This window comes from Haliaeetus albicilla, chromosome 21 (genome assembly GCF_947461875.1).
Source record: "Haliaeetus albicilla chromosome 21, bHalAlb1.1, whole genome shotgun sequence".
NCBI lineage: Eukaryota > Metazoa > Chordata > Aves > Accipitriformes > Accipitridae > Haliaeetus > Haliaeetus albicilla.
Genome location: NC_091503.1, coordinates 25,505,035 through 25,513,342, shown reverse-complemented (window position 1 = coordinate 25,513,342; position 8,308 = coordinate 25,505,035).

The following is an 8,308-nucleotide window of genomic DNA, read 5'->3' as shown; positions in this document are numbered from 1 at the left end:
GTCTAATACTGAAGATTTGCAGTTAAGACAGTAAACAAAACCTGATGGCATTTATATGGAAATGGCCATGCCAAGCTATTTCCTTAGTGCAAGACTTTGTCAGCACTGTTCTGCCTTTGGTGACCTACATTCTCAAATGCTTCGGGGAGAGGTGGGGAAGTAAAAACGAAACTTTACCAAGACTGCCCAAAGAACCGAAGCAGCCCTTCAGGTACTCGCAGCAATTAGCTGCTAGAATCTGAGAAGCTAGGTACGTTTTTGTTCAGTTTAGCTTAAATTACTTTGTGTCAGCAGATATGAAAACATATGAAGCATTTCTTAAACTCACCCAGTTGTTCATCTCAAATGTCGCTGACTGCCCCTGGCACTAAATTCCACAACAATTTTCTTTGTGTAAAAGTAATAATTCTTTTACTGTGACATTTTATAACAGACTACTGTTAACAAGTGTTCATTGATTAGAAAATGAAGTGATAAGAGATGTAGATTTGTGTTAAAACTAAGTGATTGTTATCCAAGCAGCTACCACATGTCATCTTTTTTCTCAGCTAGAGACAATAATATAAGTCTCTCCAACAGTCTTAGTTGTGATACTTTCTTTTTCTAGTGGTGTTAAGACAAACAAGGCTTTGTCAGAGCTCATCCCATCAGCGTGAATATACGCTGGTACTGCATGTGGATTTAGTGTAAAATTCAGCCTAGAATCAACATGTGAAGTTCTAGCCCACTAAAACTAGAAGTTTTACTATTAGCATAAAAGGAGTTAGCATTTCATTTGCAATTCCCTTACTTTCTCAGGTACTGTTACTACATAAAGCCATAGAAAAGTCAGTTTAAAAACAACACAAAACAAAACCCAAACTAAACCAAAACTGAATCTGTTCTGTACTGCTTAGGGAGCATGTGGTTCAACATGACAAGAAGTAAAGGGCCAAACACAATAAAGGTTCTCATATTCTTTGTTGTTATTTGATTTAGGTCTAATGTCTTATTTTGCCACTTAGTGCTTATTCCTTGGAAGTATTTGCATAGCTGAGTCCCACTCTTAATTTAGGCCTTCATCTGTTACAAACAAAAGCCAAGCAACTACAAAATACAAAGCAAACAGTCAACTAGAGTAAAACGAGAGTATTTTCTAGTCAACAATAAAAGCTAATACAAGAATCCTTTTTGCTACCCAACGGAGGTGAAGACTGTTCTTGTCACACTAAAAGGCACAGACATACTCTCTGTCAAATTTTGCTGAAGCTGATCAAGATATCCTTGTCTTCAGGTGTTTAGATTAGACTTCTTCCACTTTATCACCACTGTAACAGGATGTCCGAGGGGAGTATTTGTCCACATCTCCAACAGTTTCATACTCTCATGTGTCAAAGTCCTGCTACAGGTAGGTTACTTCATGTTAGACTATGAATGGGAATACCTGAGACATGGAAACAGCTCTACTGCTTCTGCTCTACGAGTGCAAAACTCCTGCAGTGAACAAGACCAGATAGGTTTAAGGAGGAAAAGAAATCAGGCATTAAACTGAGGTTTAATCAGGCACAAATTGCTAGAGGACATTCTAAGCCTCAAATCTGAAGGTTTGCTATGTCTTGCTCTTTCCCTTTTTTTTTTCTTTTCTTTTCTTTTTTTTTTTTTTTTTTTTTGTGCTGATGGACCAGCCATACAAGTCATGTCTGACAAACAGCAAGGCTCCACTGTTTGCATTACCAGACTCCAGCACGGGATCAGGCTTTTCCTAGAATAGGCTCAGAGCACATTTAAATGCTCATGGTTAAATGATCACTAAAATCATGTCAGTTGCGTTACCCAGCACAAACAGTACATAGTTTGTCAGCCTTGTGCTTTTATGTTGGATATATGTCCTATGTGGGAGAAGAACAATAACTAGCACTCTGACTGCATCACAGAGATGCAGCAGGATAATACTTGATGTGCTGGGGAAAAAAACAAACAAAACCAACACACACACACATTAATACTAAATTATCTAAATTATCAATTAAAAAAAAAGTTTCAACGTTGGAAATTTGTTTAATATGCTTCCACACTCATTTATTATGGCAGCAGAACTTCTAATGTGAGCCAGAAAAATGAATTTGTCTCATAAAGCAGAAAGATGTGAGAATAACTGGAATCAGAGGGTCATCTTCTTCAGGTTTCTGAGGTCATCAGTCCTTATGGCAGTTGACTGCAATGTACTCAAAGCTGTGATTTAACAGCTACCATCTCAACTGAGCTATATAGCTCAGTTTCAAAAGCTCTGGCTCTAGGAATTGTTACATTCCCCTGCAAGCCAATGATTAATAAATAATTGGCTTAAAATAATATTACTTTGGTTTATTAAGTACAAGTGGAAAATATTTTTTAAAAGTACCATTAGTCTACCAGTTGGGTAAAGCGGAAAAGTGCTAAGCAAAAAAACAAAATAAAATATAAGGGTTAAAAAACAGCATCGTGCATTATAGAGAGAAATATCTGTCAAAAATATTTGGCAAAGTTTTACAATGTGCAACACAGAGTACTTTTTTTTTCCAACAAAATAAGTCAGCAATAAAGCCACTAAATTTTGCACTAGCATTCTTTATAGATGGAACTACACCCACAAGCATCTAAAAAAATTCAGGTTACATGATGACTCTCTCAGAACACTTCCGCCAGTTATTCATGTCCAGAATAGTTTTTTGTATAATAAATCAGAGCACTGTGTCTCATGGCCACCAGTCTGATAATCCACTCTTGAGCTGCTTCTGATAACAAGAGGGAAAGGTGGGGTACACTGGTTGATGCAGCACCATATTTTGGATTTTAGTGGATTTTAATTTAAAAGAGATCTAGTCTCACAAATAGGTATTTTTTCAAATAAAACCTTTCAGAGGACCAAAAAGGAAGAACTTCTTTCTGCAGATGGTATTTGCACAGTGTACGGTGGCAAAATCCATCCAGGGTCCCTCTGATGCTTCATGCATGTGTGCTGCTCAGCATCTGAAGGGACAAAAGGTTTACTTGCTATCTGTATTCCTCTTTTTATCCTGTCTTATTTATTCTGTCCTATCAAAACAGCTATTTATTAAGCCATTTGTTGTCAGGCCTTTCCTATTGAGCTGTAGAACGAGCCCTGCACTTTATCTGTCACCTCACCCACACCCCAGACCCTGGTGCAGAACAGCAGGTCAGCACAATCTCAGCACATAAACATGCAGCTTCCCGAGATACCTAGTTTAAGGAAACAAAGGACAGGCTATTTTCAGAGAAGGAGGCAAAAGGATAAATAGTAAATTAGTGATGTTGCCTAATGACTCTCAGAGGCAGGACATGATGAAAAAGCAAAAGGTGACAATCACTGTGAGCTTATAAAGATGCAAAAGGTACACCCAGAGAGCTAGGGTGTGCTTACTGATCAAGAAAAATCCAGGAGGTGTGTTTTGGACTTAGTAACCAGTGTTCCTTAGTCTGTCACCAGAAGCGATCCTGGCCAGACCACTTGGATATGCACACCTTGGTACTTCTGAATATGTGAGTATGAAAGAAGAGGTCTGACAGAATGGGTGACACGTAAGAGAGTGAGTGTGAGATGAGCTTTAAAAAAAAAAATCACCATCCCTTCCTGTATGGTCTTGCGTAGAGTTTTCTTACATTAGATGCCACATCGATTGGTCCTGCACTGAACATCACTAATTTAGACACAACAGGCTATAATAAAAAAGTAGTATATATCCCCAGCCAGGCATCTGCACCCTTTCCTGGTCTGGTTTAGCACAGGAGAACAGGTCTAACTGTGCTATACACGGGGGAGTGCCACAGTTAAAAACAACAGTTTCAAGTCATGGAATTTTACCTAATGTAGTTAACCGGCAATTAACAAAGTTAATTATTGATTCCAATATTGAGAAACAATGACAAAGCAGCACTCAGTGAAAACACCTCAGCTTCCCTCCAGACACCTCTCCCCACCTCACTTCAGGTCCCCAGTCTCCCTGCCGCAAGTTACGTTCAGTCCCACCAGTGGGACGGTCGGTGCAGGAGGCTGGGGTCAGTGCGCTGTTGGCCCTTTTCTTTTGCTGCTACTTGTTTCTTACTCAGCTGCTCCAGCACGGGCTCCTCCACCAGCCACAGGACCTTTGGAGTCACACCTCACTCTGGTCTCCTCTGTCTCTTATCAGTGGCTCTTCGCTCCGGGCCTTTTTTGGGTGGCTCTTTGCTCTAGCCCCTGCTCAGACAGCTGCTTGTGCTTTAGCACTGCCCTGGCATCTCGCCTTGTGCACCTTTTTCGTCCAGCCCTGTTCTGTCCCTCTCCACTCCCACGTCTCTCTCTTTTTCTTCAGCATCCCTCCTGCTTGGCATCTCTCTCCCGCGTCTCCTAGTGGTTACCACCCTTTCTTAAATACGGTTCCGCAGAGGTGCCATAAACGGCCTTCTTCTCTGTTGCCGAGTGGCTGTGACCATCACAGGGCCAGACCTGACCTCCTCCCGCACGGGTCATCCCCGCAGCCCCACCGCTACTGAAACCTTGGCAGTCACGCTCAGTGCAGGGAACCATGGGCAGCCAAGAATATCGGAACAATCAAATCCAGGTCATTTCAGTGACGACCAGCCTCCCAGGATACAGTAATCCATGCCTGAATTTGTCCATACACCCATTGCTTTCTTTTAGTTGTACTTGCCTTTTTTTTTTATTTTTAATTTCCTAGACATCAAAACACATTAAAAGAAGAGGCTAGGTCTTATATTAAAGGTACAGAATAAAGAGAGAAAGAAAAGAAAGAGAGATAAAATTATTTCTTCAAGATCATACAAAACCCCAAAACATTGTATTTCCTGCTCCATGCCGTAACTAGAGGGATGTTCAAGGTCCTGGGTACTTGGTTTAACATCTGGGCCTTTGCTTTAACATGTTCCTTAACTGAGGCCCAAGAAATGGGAACACCCATATAAGCAACACAGCTGGGAGACACAGTCAGTTTAGAGGAGGAAGATATCAAACGATAAAACCAGATGACTGAGAACTGTACCAACACCTTACAAGTGGAGAGCGTAAAATATGAAAACCTGGGCACTAACTGAAGAAAAACTGAAAATTAATTGGAAACTAAACATAAGGACATGTATTAGCTATCAGTAAACCGAAAACATACTGAGGTTATTGAAAAGGCAAACACATTCTAAAGTTGTGTTAAACAATGTTTCCCAGTAAGACTGGAAAGTATTTATGACCATTCAGGCTTATATTATATTAGCGAAACAAAAAGTGAATCCAAGTAGCACAGAGAGAAGGAAGGGCTATTACAATGTTCAGGTGAATGGGTAACTTGTCTTACAAGAGAATAATACAAAAAAGATGGCTAAGTTTCAGTAGACTAACCTATTGAAACAGCTGTCTGACTGCTTCCCCCCATGCAAAGACAGAGATAGAAGAGCTCTTTAAGGTGGCGCACTGGCAGATCAAGCATACATTGATTGTGAAAAAATTTAAGCAGTTGTTAGAAAAACGTTTCCCAACCAGGGAGCTGAGACCTGGGCACATCTTTCTGATGTGGCTCCACAAGTTTCATTTGGACTGATAAGTGCTGTCGCTGCGCTCTTGGGCATGCCTGCCTTGTGCTTTCAGTGCTCACCGTCCTGGCACGATGCTGGGCTCAGGCTGGCTCTTCACTCTTCACTCCTGTCTTCCCCATGCTGGGAAGACACCGTGCGGACACATCTCAGCACTTCTGCTCTCGCTCAGGCGAACATACACACACTCGCACATCTGTTCTCTGCTTTCCCTTCAGTTCCTCCTGCAAGGTCACCAAGCCCAGTTCTACTTTTTCAAATGAACTAAAGAAAGCAGCAGTGATAAAGGTCTGCCCTCTTTTTTTCCTTATTCCTCTCTACTAGGTGATATCACAGACTCACAGATTGGGTGAGGTTGGTAGGGAACTCTGGAGGTCATCTGGTCCAACACCCCTGCTCAACCAGGGCCACCTACAGCCAGTTGCCCAGGACCACGTCCAGATAGCTTCTGAATACCTCCAAGGATGGAGAATCCATGATGATTTTGGGCAACCAGTGCCAGTCCTTGGCCAGCTTCACAGTGAAAAAGTGTTTCCTGATGGGCAGGTGGCACCTCCTACGTTTCAGTTTGTGCTTCTGGTCCCATCACTGGGAACCACCAAAAAAAGCCTGGCTCCATCCTCTTTGCACCATCCCTTCAGGTATTTATCGGCTTTAACAAGATTCCCTCCTGAGCTTGCTCCTGTCCCTTAATCCTCTTTGTGGTCCTTCACTGGACTCGCTCCAGTAGCCCTATAGAGAAGGAGCACCTCCCTCAGCCTGCCAGCAGCACTCCTCCTGCTGCAGCCCAGGATGACACGAGCCTTCTTTGGCACAAGCGCACATCGCTGGTTCATGTTCAGCTTGACAGATTAAGTACTCTCCACCAATTTATGCACAGAGTTAATTCAATAATTCAAGTTACTGTTTTTATGCTCACATCCATTAAGTAGGCACAATGACATAGAATGAATGCAAAGCCAAATAGCTTTGTTTAAAATTTCTCATTTAAAAAACCACAGATAGTCTCTAGGGGCTAGTTTTAGGACCTATCTACCAGTGAGAACACTTGCTTTCTTGCAGAATTCCCTTTCTTTTCCCCTACATGAACGCTCCTGCCCTAGTCGCCACCCAACGCCAGCACCAAAGATTACAGGACTCTGCTGACAGCAGCTTACTTCTCTACACTTTAGTGGTCCTCCATGCTATTAAGAGTTTGGTTCTGACCCCTGAATCAAGAGAGGGGTCCATACACATATAACCCATCGTGCTGCAGAAGAACTGCACGCTGCCTCTGGAATCTTCAATTCTTCCCAGGTTTCATTGCCTTTCTACTAGTTTCAGCTCTGTATTCAGGTCAGTCAAACTTCCCTGTCCCGTAGCACCCGGGTGCCAATGAAGAGAGAGGAGGAAGAACTAAAAAGTCTCCATATGATGGCAATTAGCACAGCAGGATTCCAAGCCATCAGAGAGAGGCCAGTTCAGCCCCTGTAGCCCACGAACATTTTCCAGCATTGAGTTTCAAGCTTTAGTGAGTCTACTGAACATGTAGAAACAGACATCTCATCATTGGGCAATTGTCTTCTAGCATGAACGAAACATATTACTCTACTGTCTGGAAACTTCCCCTCCTTTCCCGTTTCCCCAGACAGCAAAGTACTGATGAATGCTGTATTCCAAAGGAAAAAAAATATAAAACGTGTAACATGGGCAAGTGATCCTCTCTCCTTTAAACTGTGGAAAAGCCAAATCCTTTTGCTAGGTTCCCCCTGTGAAGGATTTCTATTAGTGGCTGAAACATTTCTCATGCAAGATTTCAGTCCAAATTATTTCAAAGTTACAAGCTACTGAAAACTTAGTCTCTTTATGAAAAGGACTGTGCAGTTTATGGTTGCTGCTTATTACAGCTAAGGCACGTGTAACTTCTTCACAGTCAGAAAATAGAATGGGAAATAGACCACATCTTCTGGGCACAGTCCCATATGAGAAAAGGTAAGAATGTGGTCAGAATGAGATTTTCTACTTAACAATACAAGATTAGCTAATTCTCCCCTTTTGCTTTTCTTAGCTGTCCATACCTGTGCAGTACATTATGTTTTTTTCCTTCATATCACATAAATGCAGATTCTTCCATTGGATATTTACAGTGAATACAGGACAAATTGGGGGGTGGTGTGCCTCTTGTTGTTTCCATCCCAATTCATTTCTGTGACACAAAGACCCAACACAGGAAGTTAAAAATATTCACCCAACAAAGACTAGCACATAACTTCATCCAAACCAAGAATACCAAGTGAAAAAAGAAAATTAAAAAAAAAAAAAAAAAGTGAAGAAATGTCTAGAGGTTAAATTGCAGTATTTGAGAAATAATATTGTATTACATTCTATTTGTAGCAGACAAAAAGAGAGATTTCCTGACAACTCTGGTGATGTGCTAAGCGCTTGCCTGTTTTGTGTGTGTCTAGAACAGCCCTGTTGGTCCAGTTGCCTTTAGCGCGACTTGTTCTTCCTCATGTAAGCCACTATGAGCGAGATCCTCAAAAGCTTTTGGTCATTTTGCCACAGGAGAATTTCTTATGCATAACATGTATGTCTCTAGCCACCCAGTTAACCATTACAGATTAAAACCAAACACTGATACAAAATGGCCAAAGGCTATGGAAAAATTACAGATTTAGATCAGCCAGTTCTGAGCATACAGAACAGCAATACTTTGTACACTCTGTGAAATTCAGTTGCTGGGAATAAACCCTGAATTACTACATCCTCCTCT